The following is a 16,347-nucleotide window of genomic DNA, read 5'->3' as shown; positions in this document are numbered from 1 at the left end:
GTAAAAAAAATAAACATGAAAACAAGAAGCAATCCAATGAATAAATGTGCAAATGAACTGAATAGATACTTCTCAAAGGAAATACAAGGAGCCAATAATTATATAGAAAAAATGTTCAACACTGCTAGCCAATGTAAATCTAAACTACATGATGGGAGGGAGGGAGGGAACAAGGGAGGAAAGGAGGGACTCAAGAATACAAATATTAATAATGCGTGGAACCTTGTAAGGGAAAGAGGGCCATTATACACTTTGGTGGGAATGTAAATTAGTTCAGTGACTGTGGAAATCAGTATGGAGGTTCTATAAACAACTAAAAACAGACATTCCTTAGGATCCTGTATGTAAACACAAAGGTGTCAACATCAGCACACAATCAAAGTATTGCATGTCCCTGTTTATCATGTTACTGTCCACAATAGTCAAACTTTGGAATCAGCCTAGGTGCACGTCAGTGTATGAACAGATAAAAAGAAAGAGGTATCTATCACAATAGAGTTTTATTCAATACTAAAGAACAAAATCACATTGTTTGCAAGAAAATGGGTGGAACTGGAGATCATCACATTAAGTAAAATAAGCCAGATGCCAGCAGCTCACGCCTGTAATCCTAGCTACTGAGGAGGCTAAGATCTGAAGATTGCAGTTCAAAGCCAGCCCAGGCAGAAAAGTCCCTGTGAAGCTCTTATCTCCAATTAACCACTCAAAAACCAGAAGTGGGGACTTCCAGGAATATGGTGGTATTGTCACAAGTAAACTCCCTAGGTGTCTCTGACCAAACAGACATTTAGGGTCCCAGCACACACTTCACCTCAAGAGACCAATCAAACTTTAAACAGAGAGAGACTCATTCTAATATAGAAGAAATCTCACTGTGGAATCACAAAAGCATCATGAACCACGAGGATACGATAAAGACACCTGCACATCCATGTTCATTGCCACACAATTCACAATAGCCAAGATATAGAAACAGCCCAGATGCCCCACAATAAATGAGTGGATCCAAAACATATGGTACCTATATACAATGGAATTTTACACAGCCATTAGAAGAATAAAACAATGTTATTTGCAGGGAAATGGATGGAACTAGAACCAATCATGTTAAGCAAGGTAAGCCAAGATTAGAGAGACAAACGGCGCATGTTCTCCCTGAGATGCAGAAGTTAGATCTAAAACACATTGGGATATGACAAATTACACAGGATTCTAGATATTTACACACACTGAGACCAAAAGAGGATAGGCTTAGGAGAGAATCACAAAGGTGCAATGCCTAAGCGTCTCTTCATATTTATATTAAAAATGTACATACTGAAAAAACTCTGAGATATGAAAACTAAAGACATGTTTTATTTTTTTTTAATTTGGTGATTCTGTATTCTTTATCTTATATATGGTGTACTCAAGTGCACATCTGCGGGAGAGTGGGAGGAGGGCACAGAATCTGAAGGAAAAAGGGTGAAAAAGTGCAGCAGTGGAGCTCACTTGACATTGATGACAGTGAACTGTACAACTTGTGGGTGGAGATGGGAAGGAGGGACTGAATGAGAGAAGATGAGGGGAAAAGATGACACTGTACAACAGGAAATGTACTCATTACCTGACTCATATAATCCTTCTATATATGGCCTCCATAGTAAAAAATAAAATTTTTAAAAAACCAGAAGTGGCACTGTGGCTCAACATGGTAGAGCACTAGCCTTCAGCAAAAGAGCCCAGGGACAGTGCCTAAATTCTGTGTTCAAGCCCCACCAACAACAAAAACCAAACAAACAAACAAACAAAACAAGTAAGCCAGACCCAAAGTACATATGCTCTCTGTCATATGCACAATTTGAAACAATAAAAAGAAATGACATGAAAGTAGAAGTGGATGATTAGAAAATGGGGAGAAGCCACAGTATAACCCCTGTTTTTGCTGTACTTTATTCCAGTGCTCTGTCTCTTCTATATACGTTTTTCTAATTTGGGGAGGGAAAATGAAATAACAAAATGCAGAAACAAGGATACAGGTTGACCCATTGTAACAATGAGATGTACAAGACACTATGTTGAAAATGAACTTTACAACTTGGGAGGGAGGGAGGAGTTGGGGAGGGAAAGGACAGTAGGGGAAAAACAAAGGAGGGGGTAACAATGCTCAATAGGAAATGTACTCATTACCTTGCTCATGTAACTGTAACCCCTCTTTACATATCTCTACAATAAAATAATACATATATATATACAAAAAAGAAAATAGGGAGAAGATCAGAAGAGGAGAGGGTAAGGGAGAATAACAACACATATGCATTACAGTATGTTACATGCGTGTATTAAATTGCCACAATGAAACCCACTACTCTATAATTACTTTACCAGAATAATGAAAAAATGGGCCATAGACCTAGACATTTCTGAAAGAAGACATACAGATGGCCAAGAAAAGAAATGTTCACTATTACTGCTTACGAGGACCATGTGAATTAAAACTGCAATGGATATCACCTCACATAGTTAGAATGCTTATAAGGATGTGGAGACAATGGAAACCCCCAAACACTTTCGTTGGGAAATGTTTATTATTATCGTGTGCAATTTTGAGGTTTTGTTTTGCTTTGTTTGCTTTGTGCTTGTTCTAGGGCTTGAACTCAGGGTCTGGGCACTGTCCCTAAGCTTGTGTATTCAAGAATAGCACTCTATCACTTGAACCACAGCTCTAATGGCAGCTTTTTGGCTGGTTAATTGGAGATGAGTCTCACAGACTTTCCTGCCTGGGCTAGTTTTGAACTGCAATTCTCAAATCAGCTTCTTGAGTAGCTAAGATTATCAGAATGAGCCATCAGCTCCTAGTTACATCTGAATTTTATACAAAAATTCTGCTCTTATTCTGACTCATCCTACATTCATGGGAGCTGGTGTTAGTAACTTACAGGTAAGCAAATACTTTAGTGTTTTACTTCTAGTTGAACAGGTAAACCTTGCTTTTTTACATTTTTATTATATTATCTTTTTACTTTACTTGGTTTTCATTGATGAGTAATTACTTTCTGACATATATATTTTCTTAAACTATTGTCATCTTTCAAGTATATTTATAATTTATTTTTGTCAGTCCCGCAGCTTGAACTCAGGGCCCAGGTGCTGTCCCTGAGCCTCTTTGTGCTCAAGGCTAGTGCTCTACCACTTGAGCCACAGTGCCATTTCCAGCTTTTCCTGAGTAATTTATTGGAGATAAGAGACTCACAGACTTTCCTGCCTGAGCTGGCTTCAAACCATGATCCTCAGATCTCAGCCTCCTGTGTAGCTAGGATTACAGATGTGAACCAGTGGCACCTGGCTTACATTTTCTTTTTTTTAATTATCATTTTAGTTTATGGTCGTGGTGCTTGAACACAGCTGTCCATGAGCTCTTTGCTCAAGGCTAGCACTATACCACTTTGAGCCACAGATCCACTTCTGGTTTTCTGGTGGTTAATTTGGGATAAAAATCTCATAGACTCTCCTGCCTGAGCAGGCTTTAAACCTTGATCCTCAGACCTCAACCTCCTGAGTAGCTAGGATTACAAATGTGAGCCACGAACACCTAGGTTGCTTTTTATTATTATTATTACATTTCTTTAAGTAGATGTACAAAGGGGTTGCCATTTAACAAAGCATTTATAAATACAATGTATCACCATTAATGTCATCACTTTCAACACTCAATGAGATACCATACACCCCTTTCTTGAACAAAATGACCAGGGTAACTAAGGAGATCACCTCTGAAGGAGATATTTAATAAGAATATTTTAGTCAAATAAATCCTTCAGTAATAAGTGGACAATTTACTGCCTTCATTTAAAAAAGGCTGTGTAGAAATGGAGGGACAAAGGGTGGACAAATGCAGCAGTGGTACTCACTAGACACTATGTGGAAAATGAACCAACCAACTTGTGGGTGGGGATAGGAGGAAAAAACTGGAAGAAAACAAGGGAAGGGGGTGACATTGCCTAAAGTCAAGTGTACTTATTAGCTGACTTACGAAGCTGTAACCCCTCCATATATCACCTCTATAATAACAATTTAAAATTTGTAATTCTATTAACTTTTTAAAGGCTGCATAAATACTTAAATGTACAGCTCACCAGCATTCTCTTCGTGGAAACATCCATATTTCACCATCACATCTCCCTAAAGGACTTAAACATCTCTCAAAATTATGTGTCTCCTTTGGCTTGCTTATCTCTTGATGCCTCCCAGGCATTATTAATGGTTCCTATCATCAATTCCATCTTCATAAATTTTCATTAATCCCTCACTAGAATCTGCTTTTCTTTCTCTTTGCACTCTATTTAAACTGAAGTAGCCCTACCATGTGTTTTCCATGCTCTTTTTCCACAATAAGAACTGACTTTTCTGGACTGCCTTTTACATAGATGCGTTTGAAGAGATTGGTCCAAGCCATGGAGTCAATCCTTCCCATTTCGATGCTTTACCAAAAGATCCAATGACTGCTCTCTGCAATGCACGTGCACATTCTTAATGGGGACTTGAATGAACTCCAGTTAAGACAAGTTCTTTTTTCTTCTGTGAGTCTTGTTGCATCTTGTTTATTTCGGTCTCAGTCTTGAATTTGCCAGCTGTAAGGGCAGACAGAAACCACTGCACAAAGAGAGCTATCAGTAAGCATCAACCCCACAATGCAAGTTGACTTTGCTACAGTCTGTGTGTACGCTGAGCCATGCGTGAGACCACGGGCTGCAATTGGTGCACAACGCCTGTCCCAGGCTACTGATTTTTCTTCTTGTATTTGTTCTGTTCTTCAGAGTGGATCATCTCAACGAACTTCACACAAATCCCTTGTTTAAATATGCCTTGGACTCCATTCTACAAACATGCTTTATCTTAGTATATGCTTTATCTTAGCTCTATCTTTGTAAAATTCTCATTTCTGTTATTTCCTTTTCAGTGGCAGAATTCTATTTGGTCCTTTTTCTAATTTCTCCCTATGAATATTTTCCGTGCTGAGAGACATCATCATTGTTCTTACCTTTTGTCTTCAGAAACACTTTTGTTCTTTAAACATATTTAAAACAGCTGATTTAAACGTTTTTAATCTGCTGAGTTTAATATCTTGCTTCCTCAGACATTTTTGTTCTTTTGTGCTATTGCAAATATCATCCCTTTTTTTTTTTTGTCGGTCATGGGAATTTTTGCTCAAGGCTAGTGCTCTACCACTCTGAGCCATAGTGCCATTTCCACTTTTCTGGTGGCCAACTGGAGATAAAAATCTCACAGACTTTCCTGCTTGGGTTGTTTTGAACCTCAATCCTCAGATCTCAGCCTCCTGAGAAGCTAGGATAACCCACCAGGCGTGACCCACCAGATTGGAGGGTGCAGGAAAAAATCAGTTATGTCCTACAATGAGTCTGTGTGTAAGCAGATTTCTTCATATATGCAGTACAATTATTTAGGATGCTATAAAAAGATTACTTAGTAAATAAAATGTGGGATAGAAATTTATATAGATTTCAATGAAAAATGAATGAGTACATGACACATAACCTAATTCACTTGTATATTTTTCAATATTTACCTACCTAAAATAGCTCAAAGATTTTTACCTGCACCCTCCATTATAAATATTAGATGATTTTCTGACTCAAATTCAACTATTCCCAGTTTACCAGAGAAATTGACCTAAAATTATTTTTTTTACTCTATTTTACCTGGTAAAAATAAACAGAAGACTAAATTCCTTTGCATCCAACTATCTAAACTGATTCATCTGCTTTTTCAAGTGCTATCTTTCTTTTTAAAGTCTATATAAGAGGGAGAGGGAAACTAGGAGAAAGAAAAGGAAGGAGTGACATTGTCCAAAAAGAACTATACTTATTGCCTGACTTATGAAATAGTAGCCCTTCTGTACAACACCATAACAATAACAATGCAATTGCATTTTAAACGTTTCTATGAGAATATTTAAGCCAGAGGCTGGGAAGGTGGCTCAGTGATAGAGTGCTTGCCTCACATGCATGAGGCCCTGGATTTGATACCTCAGCACCACATAAGTAGAAAAAGCAGGAAGTGGTGCTGTGGCTCAAGTGGTAGAGCGCTAGCCTTGAGCTGAAGAACTGAGGGACAGCGCCCAGGACCAGAGTTCAAGTCCCACTACAGACAAAAAAAAAAAGAAAGAATATTTAAGCCGGGTGCTGGTGGCAAGGAAAGTCTGTGAGACTCTTATCTCCAATAAACCACCAGAAAACTGGAAGTGGCACTGTGGCTCAAGTGCTAGAGTACTAGCCTTGAGCTAAAGAGCTGAGAGACAACATCCAGGCCTAGAGTTCAAGCCCCACGACTGACAAAAAAAGAAAAAAAAAGAATATTTAACTGGAGAAGTATTGTTTTAATGTAATTTAAGTATACAATACAGTATTATTAAAGTAACTGTAAATGTATAGCAAATCTATAGAAACTGTATCTCATAAAACAAAGTTTCTTAAGACTATTGACCATAAATGCTTATTTCCCTCTCCACCCAGTTTCTATCAACCATCATTCCTTCAGGTCCTACTATTGATTCTTATCCTCTATTTGTATCATACTTTCTTGTTTCTTTGGAGAGACTCCAATCAACCAGAAGTGAACTTTTGGGGACTTTGAAAGCCTTTCCAAAGCATATGCATAATCAAGGGCATGTCTATGACCTTCTAGAGCACCTGGAATATGTCAGAGAGTTTTCTCAAAGCCTTTATGAACAGTTCGTTCCTTTTTTTCTCCGAAGTATTTTAATTAGCTTGTTATTTTTTACCCAAAATGTTATTGCCTTTCCAGAAATCCAGGATGTTTGACAATTACCTGAAATTGCCCAACTGACAAATGCCCCCTGGGAACAAGTTTTCACCCTGGGTGAGCTGTGAGGGAGATCATTGGATTCTTTCAGAGAAATCCTAGGCAGGTCCAATGATGACAAAATTCCTTGAGAGAAACTCTTTGAAGGAGCTCCAGACTTGTTCTGCTCCCTCTGGTGGCTGTGAGGATGTGGAAACCCATTGCAGTTTTTTTCAAGGAAGCCAGTACAGTGGAAGGAGGAGGATAGGGCCACAAAGTCAGAAGGCCACAAAGTTCACTGCTCTTACCAAGTCAGCCATTTTTCCTCGAATAAAACGCTCCAAGATTGCTGAAAGCAAGTAGCTCATTTCCAAGGTTCTGAAAAAGTTAATTCTGACACATCTGACAGTTTTCTTATTATGTTGGAGACACTCATTCTGCCAATCCCTTTCCTTTCCTCCATGTGTTTTCCTTTTTTCTTTTCTTTTGGTCATTCCTAGGGCTTGAACTCTGGGCCTGGGCACTGTCCCTCAACTCTTCAGCTCAAGGCTAGCACTCTACCACTTGAGCCATAGCGTCACTTCCGGTTTTCTGGTGGTTTATTGGAGTTAAGAATCTCACGGACTTTTCCTGCCCGGACTGGCTTTGAACAGTGATCCTCAGATCTCAGACTCTTGAGTAGCTAGGATTACAGGTGTGAGCCACGAGCACCTAGCTAACATGTTCTTTTCTTTAGGTGTAACATACACTTGCCATTGTGAACTTGATGCCTGTAGTTCTATAAATGGGTTACAAGCAATGTTCTCGAAACTCTAACACCACACATAGTGACCTGAGACCAAGTTCAAGTGACACTGAAGGAGGTAGTGTGAACAGGACAACTCATTTTCTACCTTGGTCTAGTCCCCAAACAGACCTGCAATAACCTTCCAGAATGAAACAAGGCAATGATGTGTTACGGTCCACTCACTTTAACTTGACCATGATGCCTTTTTTCCCTTAGACATGAAAAATAGTTCTAGTAAAAATGGAAATACTAATATTTTTCCAGTCTCAGTCATAACCTATTAAAAACATTGTTTCTTACTTTTAACCTTTCAAAAAACAAAGCCAGTGGTATAACAAACTGAACTGTCCCTCTTATGTGTTATGTGTTTGAAGCAATACCCTCCAACAATAATTGTGTTTGGACAGAGAATTAAAAGATGAAATTAAACTTAAGTGAGATCCTAAAGGTGTGATTCTAATCCAATAAATTATCTGGAAATGAAGAGGACAATATACTTGGAGGATGGAAACACATAGAAAATTTGATGTGAGAGCTGGGCACTGGTGGCTCATGCCTATAATCCTAGCTACTCAGAAGGTGGAGATATGAGGATTAATATTCAAAGACAGCCCAGGCAGGAAAGTCTCTGAGACGCTTATCTCCAATGAACCACCAGAAAACTAGAAATGGTGCTGTGGCTCGAAGTGGTAGAGTGCTAGCATTGAGTACAAGAGCCAAGGGACAGTGCCCAAGTGCTCAGTTCAAGCCACACAACTGACCAAAAAAGAAAAAGGAAAAGAAAAAGAAAATTTGTGAGGACATGAGAACACAACATCTGCAAATCAAAGGAAGAGGCCTTAAGAAGAAATTAAAACTGCCTACCTCTTAATCTTGGATTACTCTAGCCTCCAGAAGTGTGAGAAAATAAATTTCTGTTTCACAAACAATCCAGTCTGTGCTATTTTGTTACAGTAGCCTTAGTAAACTAGTACCAATTTTTGAACCAAGAAATAAGGTGCTGCTGTAACAAACACTCAGGAGGCTGAGATCTAAGGGTTATGATTGGAAGCCAGTTGGGGCAGGAAAGCCCATGAGACTCTTATCTCCAATTAAGTGCCCCAAAAAAGCCACAAGTTGAGCCATGGCTCAAGTGGCCAAGTACTAGCCTTGAATAAAAATTTCAAGGACGGGCTGGGAAGTTGGCTCGGTGGTAGAGCGCTCACCTTGCATGCTCAAGGACCTGGGTTAGATTCCTCAGCACCACATAAGCAGAAAAAAAAATCTGGAAGTGACGCTGTGGCTCAAGTGGTAGAGTGCTAGCCTTGAGCTGAAGAGCTGAGGGACAGCACCCAGGCCAGGAGTTCAGGCCCCACGACCGGACCCAAAAAAAAAAAATTTCAAGGACAACACTCAGGCTTTCAGTTCAAGCCCTAGAACTGGTACAAGAAAAAAAACCATATTCAAGTAACTTTAGAACAAGATAACAGATATTTATATAAAGAAATATATAGATTTGGGGGGGGTTGGTCATGGGGCTTGAACTCTGGGCCTGGGTGCTGTCCTTCAGCTCTTCAGCTCAAGGTTAGAGCTCTACCACTTGAACCACAGCACCACTTCTGGTTTTCTGAGCTATCTGTTGGATATATAAGTCTCAAGGACTTTCCTGCCTGGGCTGGCCTTGAACCACAATCCTCAGATCTTAGCCTTTGAGTAGCTAGGATTACAGGCGTGAGCCACCAGTGCCTGGCTTAGATCAGTATTTAGATTGCTGCTATGTTCTCAATGTTGGTATCATCTCAAAAATTATATATTAAGCCTGATGCTGGTGGCTCATGCCTGTAATCCTAGCTACTCAGGAGGCTGAGATCTGAAGATTGAGGTTCAAAGCCAGCCCGGGCAGGAATGACTGTGAGACTCTTATCTCCAATTAACCACCAGAAAACCAGAAGTGGTGCTGTGGATCAGAGTGGTAGAGAGCTCACCTTGAGCTGAAGAGCTCAGGGACAGCACCCAGGCCCAGAGTTAAAGCCCTATGATCAACAAATATTTATATATTTGCTAACCACCAAGGTAATGGTATTAGAAAACTGGAGCTTTGGAGAGATGTTTAGAAGTGGCACCCAATGAGCTAGTGTCCTTATGAAAGAAACCCAAAAACATTTATTCAGCTCTTCCACCATGTGAAAAAATAGTGAGAAAATGTCTTCTATCAGTCAAGAAAACACACATTATCGTATATCAAATCCACCTTGATCTTGAACTTCCCAGTCTCTAGAACGATGAGAAATAAATTTTTAATTTTTTAAGTGACTTGGTTTATGGTATTTTGTTGCAGAAGCCAGAATGGACTAAATTGTTTGTTGTGTAAAGATCTGGTATAGGAATAAGATGATGAAAGTGATTATGGTATCTACCGTCTACCATGAAGTGAATAGTTTTTAATCTTTTTTTTTTGGCAGGGTGCGGGGGGGGGGGGGGTCAGGTTGTGGGGCCTGAACTCTGGGCCTGGGCGCTGTCCCTCAGCTCTTCAGCTCAAGGCTAGCACTCTACCACTTGAGCCACAGCGTCACTTCTGGCTTTTTTCTTTTTGCTTATGTGGTGCTGAGGAATCGAACCCAGGGCCTCATGCATGCAAGGCAAGTGCTCTACCACTGAGCCACCTTCCCAGCCCTGAAGGAAATAGTTTTTGTTTTTTTTGTTTTTGTTTTTGTTTTTGTCGGTTGTGGGGCCTGAACTCTGGGCCTGGGTGCTGTCCCTCAGCTCTTCAGCTCGAGGCTAGCACTCTACCACTTGAGCCACAGTGCCACTTCCAGCTTTTTCTGCTTATGTGGTGCTGAGGAATTGAACCCAGGACCTCATGCATGTGAGGCAAGCACTCTACCACTGAGCCACCTTCCCAGCCCCATGAAGTGAATAGTTTTTTTTTTTTTCACATGCTTTACTACCATGGCATTCTGTCTTACCATGATTTAGAATCATGGACTATGGATGGTAATTTCCCTTGAAGTTATTTTTTTCTTAGATATTTGGTCACAGTGATATAAAAGTAATTAATACTGAAAATTATTTTTTTAAGTGGGGGTCATTGTTGGAACTACCTGACCATGTGGTTCAGAATACTTTAGAGCTGGTTTGTGGGAGAAATTTGAAAAATCTTGGAGATGTAGAATAGAAAATCCCTAGGTAGAACCTAATGGGTGACTTTGATGGGAGTTTACAACACAAGAATGACAACAGAAATGTATAAAGATCATGCTTGTGAGGTTTAAGATAAGATCCGGAACTCTATTGAGAATTGGAGTATTCACCATTCATGACACATTCTGGCAAAGAAATGGCCTACATTGTGTCCATGTGTTAAGACTTTGTGGGAAGCTGAATGTAAAGCTAGAAAACTAACCTGGTGGAGGAAATTTTAAGATTATGCAGTATTCAGGTTGTGCAAGGTTTGCAGCGAGAACTAGGAGAAAAAGCAAAGAAAGAGTTAAAAGATTGCAGCGTGTGCAATCTCAATCTATACTAGCTCAGAGTGAGATAGTGAGACCCTATCACCCCAAAAAATAAGCAAAAAGAGTACGGCTAGAGGCATGTCTCAAGTGGTAGAGAGCCTAACAAATACAAAGTCTTGAGTTCAAACCCAGTATCATTCCTCCCCAGGAGGAAGAGAAATGTATATCATGCCACAACATGCCATAAATAGTAGACACGAATGTATAGGAGTTAATGTTTTACCTGCTGGATTTTACTCTTGCTTTGGTCCCATTATTTCTTTCTGTGCACCTATTCTTCCCTTTTGGAATAGGAATGTTTACTCTGTGCTGTTGTATCTTGGAAGTATGTAACTTGTTTTGATTTTTTCCAGGGTCTGACAGCTAAAAATTTGCCTTGGGTTTTAGAAAGGACTCTGGCCTTGGACTTTTGAACAAATGCTGGAACTGTTAAGACTTTGGGAACTCTGGGAGATGAATTAAATGTATTTTGCTTTATGAGACAGCCAGGAGCCTTTGGGGGCTAGGGCCAGAATGTTGTGGTTAGAATATCAAATGTCTCCCATAGGCTCTGGTGTTGAATGTTTGGTCCTCAACTGATGATGCTATGGAAACTCTAGGGTGTGGGGTATAACCGAAGGAAGTAGGTCACAAGGGACATGCCTCTGAAAGGTTAGACTCACCTTCTCTCAGTCCTTCCCTCTCTGTCTGTTTCTTGTCCACCAGGAGGTCAGTAGTATCTGTTACATGCTCCTGCTACTATGGTGTGCTGCCTTAGCTCAGAACAAATGTACCCAAATACTATGCAATGAAATCTGTGAGCTAAGAGCAAGAATTCCTCCCTTTAAAGTATGATTATGGTGAGGTCTCACACAGAAATAAAGAATATGGTATTTGAATGAGAGGAAAGGTGTTCCTCTACGTGAAAAGAAAAAAAAAAAGGAGGGGTTAAAAAATCATGAACTCAGATATTTTATTGGGAAGACGTCCAGGTACAATATTGCAGGTGTAGCCTGATTTCTTACCGTTTACAGTATCCTATAAGAAGAAAGAGATAAATGGAAGGAATTGTTTGACAAAAAAGAAATGAAGACTGGCCGGGCATCAGTGGCTCACGCCTATAATCCTAGCTACTCAGGAAGCTGAGATCTGAGGATTGCGGTTCAATGCCACCCTGGGCAGGAAAGTCTGTGAGACTCTTATCTTCAATAAACCACCAGAAAATTGGAAGTGGTGCTGTGGCGCAAGTGGCAGAGTGCTCACCTTGAGCTGAAGAGTTGAGGGACAGCGCCCAGGCCCAGAGTTCAAGCCCCACGACCGACAAAGAAGAAAAAAGAAAAAGAAAGAAAGTAACTAAGACTGGAACATTTAGAAAAGTTCTAGCTTATCCACACAGCAAAAAGACAGAGGGAGAAGAAAGAAGAAAAGAGAAAGAACATATTCTAGAGAAAACACAAAGGATGTGGCTGGAAAATCATTTGATAAAAATGTCATGAGTATGACTCATGAATTTTAATCAGACATCTCAGCAGAAGCCAACAATAGAGCAAAAGTGCTGCCAGTTTGGAATAGAGAGAGTGAAAACAGGACAAAATAAGGGAGGCTGTTGACTTCTGGGATGCCATAAAATGAGCGAATAAAATCACTTGTCTCTGAACATACTTTATCCTGTAAAAAAGAGAAGGATGTTGCCAGAAGTGATATATAGATTGGGAAAACTGCTATTGCCACCACAGGCCTGGGTGGCAAGTTATTTCCTCTTCAGTTTCAAAAGGTAAGAATATGATTTTGAAGCTGGGCACCCGTGGCTCATGCCTTTAATTCTAGCTCCTTGGGAGGCTGAGATCTGAGAATCGCAGTTCAAAGCCAGCCTAGGCTGGAAAGTCTTTGAGACTGGCTCAAGAGCACAAAGAGACTGGCTCTGAGCACAAAGAGGCTCAGAGACATCACCCAGGCCTTGAGTTCAAGCCCCAGGACCAGCCAAAAAATATATATAAACTGGGCATACCAGTGGCTCATGCCTGTAATCCAGGCTACTCAGGAGGCTGAGATCTAAGGATAGTAGCTCAAAACCAGCCCAGGCAGGAAAGTCCATGAAACTCTTATGTCCAATGAACTACCAGAAAACTGGAAGTGGCACTGTGGCTCAAGTAGTAGGGCGCTTGCGTTAAGCTGAAGAGCTCAGGGACAGTGCCCAGGCCCAGGGTTCAAGCCCCACAACTGACAAAAAAATATGATTTTGGCTCCTTTGTTGAAAATTAGAAATCTGTAGCTATGTGAACTTATTTCTGGCTTTTCTATTCTGTCCCATACATAGGTATTTAGGTAATTTTTTGTGTCAATACCAAGCTTGTTTTGTTACTATGACTGTAGTATAATTGAAGTCTAGTACTGTAATACTCTCCGTATTGCTTTTTAAAATCAGGCTCACTTTTGCTATTCAGGGTCTTTCATTTGGATTAATCTTTCTATTTCTATGAAAAAATGACACTGGGGCATTGAGGACTATTGCATTGGCTCCGTAAATTACTTTTGGCACTGTGACCATTTTTACTATATTAATTCTGCCAATTCTTGAGTGTGAGAAGTCATTGCATCTTCAAAAAGAAGTGTTCTTGAGCTTTAACATCTAATGGAATTGTCCTTGTTAGAATTTGGATTTGTTTCTGTTCTGTAACCCCTTTCTCCTAATTTATCAATTTTAGAATGGGGTATCTGTACTAGGTCTGTCCAACCACTATATTTTAGAAGCCCAAATCAGTCTGGTTTCACAGACAAAAATTTTGCTTTAATGTGACCCATACCTCAAGTCTCATTCTTACCTGATTCAAAAAATATTTAGAAGAAACTTGGACTAAGAGTCAGTACTACACCAGGCACCGGTAGTTCACACCTATAATCCTAGCTACTCAGGAGGCTGAGATCTGAGGATCATGGTTCAAAGCCAGCCTGGGCAGGAAAGTCCTTGAGACTCTTATTTCCAATAAATGACTAGAAAACTGTGGCTCAAGGGTAGAGCGCTTGCCTTGAGCTGAAATGCATAGGGACAGCGCCCAAGCCCAGAGTTCAAGCCCTACAAGCGACAAAAAAAAAAAAAAAGAGTCAGTACTAAAATGAGTTCAGATTGGAGGGGATGGGGATGAGATAAACGCATTTTGAATGTGAGGACATCAGTTTTAGAAGACCAGAAGATAGAGAATTATGCAGTTGTATTCCCCTTTCAAATTCATGTTTAAGCCTTAGCCTTCAAAGGATTTTATTTGAAAATACTTATTTTTTTATGTCCTGGAGCTTAAACTAAGGGCCTGGACACTGACCCTCACCTCTTTGTGCTCAAGGCTAGTGTTCTACCACCTGAGCTACAGTACCAATTCTGGCTTTGTTTTTAAATTGGAGATAAGACTCTCATGGACTTTCTTGCCTGGGCTGGCTTCAAACTGTGATCCTCAGATCTCAGCCTTCTAAATAGCTAGGATTACAGGTGTGAGCCATCAGCACTTGGCATGAAGGTAATTCTTTTTGAGATGGTACTGTGGTTTGCACTCAAAGCCTCAGGTTGTCATTTAGCTTTTTTTTTGCTCAAGGTCAGTGCTCTACTATTTGGGACATACCCCACTTCTGGCTTTTTGCTGGTTAACTAGAAGTAATCATCTCATAGACTTTTCTGATCAGGCTTGCTTTAAACAAGATCCTCAGTACTCAGCCTCCTGAGTAGCTAAAATTGCAGATATGATCACCCAGCTTATTTGACAAATAATCAAAAGAGACTTTGTTGTGTGTGTGCCAGTCCTATGGTTTGAACTCAGGGCCTGAATGCTGTCCCTGAGCTCCTTTTGCTCAAGGCTAGTGCTCTACCACTTGAGCCACAGTTCAACTTCTAGGTTTTTTTGTGTGTGATTAATTTGAGATAAAAGTCTCATGGATGTTTCCGCCTGGGCTGGCTTCAAATCATGATCCTCAGATCTCAGCCTCCTGAGTAGCTAGAATTACAGGCATGAGCTAATGACATCCAGGTAAAAGAGACTTTTTTAACACTAAATGAGTTCATGGGGACTGAGTGAGGCACACTGGACCCATGGCTCCTATAACACCTGAGAAATCACTTGGGACTTGATGAGACAAACGCTTGTTTCTGTTATGCCTCTTGTCAGATGCCTGTGCCCATCTACCCATACTGATCATTTTCTGCAGCCCATAGATGACATTCATGAAAAAAATATTCCAGGCCCCTACATCCATTAGGACAAGTGTCCTTATTAAAATAAGAAACAGAATGAATAAATGTGCACAGAAAAGGACATGTGAAGAAACAAAGCAGACAGCCACTTGCTAGCCTAGGAAGCTTCAAGGAAAAAGCAACTATCCCAAAACAGTGATTTCAGTCGCTCCTGACAAGTATGAAAATTAAGTTCTGTTGTTTAAACCAGCCAATCTGTAGTGTTTTCTTATACTAGCCAGCAGATAACACATATGGTAGCCTAGTGATATCTTAACACAGAAGGAGGAATATGGGGGGAAAACAATGAAATATGAATGAAGCAATACAAGAATCCTCTGTACTGGCAATCCAAAAATTCATATGGAACAATAAAAGACCCTGAATAGCAAAAACGATCCTTAACAAAAAGAACAGTGCTGGAGGACTATCAATACCAAATTTCAAACTCTACTATAAAGCCATAATAATCAAAACAACTTGGTATTGGCACAAGAACAGACCTTAGGACCAATGGAATAGAATTGAAAACCCAGAAATGAACCCACAGACCTATAGCCATCTAATCTTTGATAAGGGAGCTAAAAAAATAAAATGGAAGAAAGACAGTCTCTTCAGTAAATGGTGCTGGCAAAATTGGTTAATCACTTGTAGAAAACGAAAGCTAGATCCTTATATATCACCCTGCACCAAATCAACTCCAAATGGATCAAAGACCTCGGAGTCAAAGCAGACACTCTGAAAACATTACAGGATGAAATAGGAAAACCCTAGGTCTCGTTGACACAGGCCGAAATTTTCTTAATTGAGACCCAGAAACACAACAAATCAAAGAAAAGTTGGACAAATGGGATTGCATGAAATTGCAGAGCTTCTGCATGGCAAAGGACATAGCTAGCAAGATCAATAGAAAGCCCACGGATTGGGAGAAGATCTTCACTAGCCATACAATGGACAAGGGTCTCATATCTAAAATATACTTGGAACTCAAAAAATTAAATCCCTCAACAACAAATCTTGAAAGAAACAACTGCCCAATAAATAAGTAGGCTAAAGACTTAAAGAGAAACTTC

Source organism: Dipodomys merriami, unplaced genomic scaffold (assembly GCF_024711535.1).
Source record: "Dipodomys merriami isolate MVZ:Mamm:240054 unplaced genomic scaffold, mDipMer1.0.p SCAF_3, whole genome shotgun sequence".
NCBI classification, from domain to species: Eukaryota; Metazoa; Chordata; class Mammalia; order Rodentia; family Heteromyidae; genus Dipodomys; species Dipodomys merriami.
Note: the sequence above shows the minus strand (reverse complement) of the source record.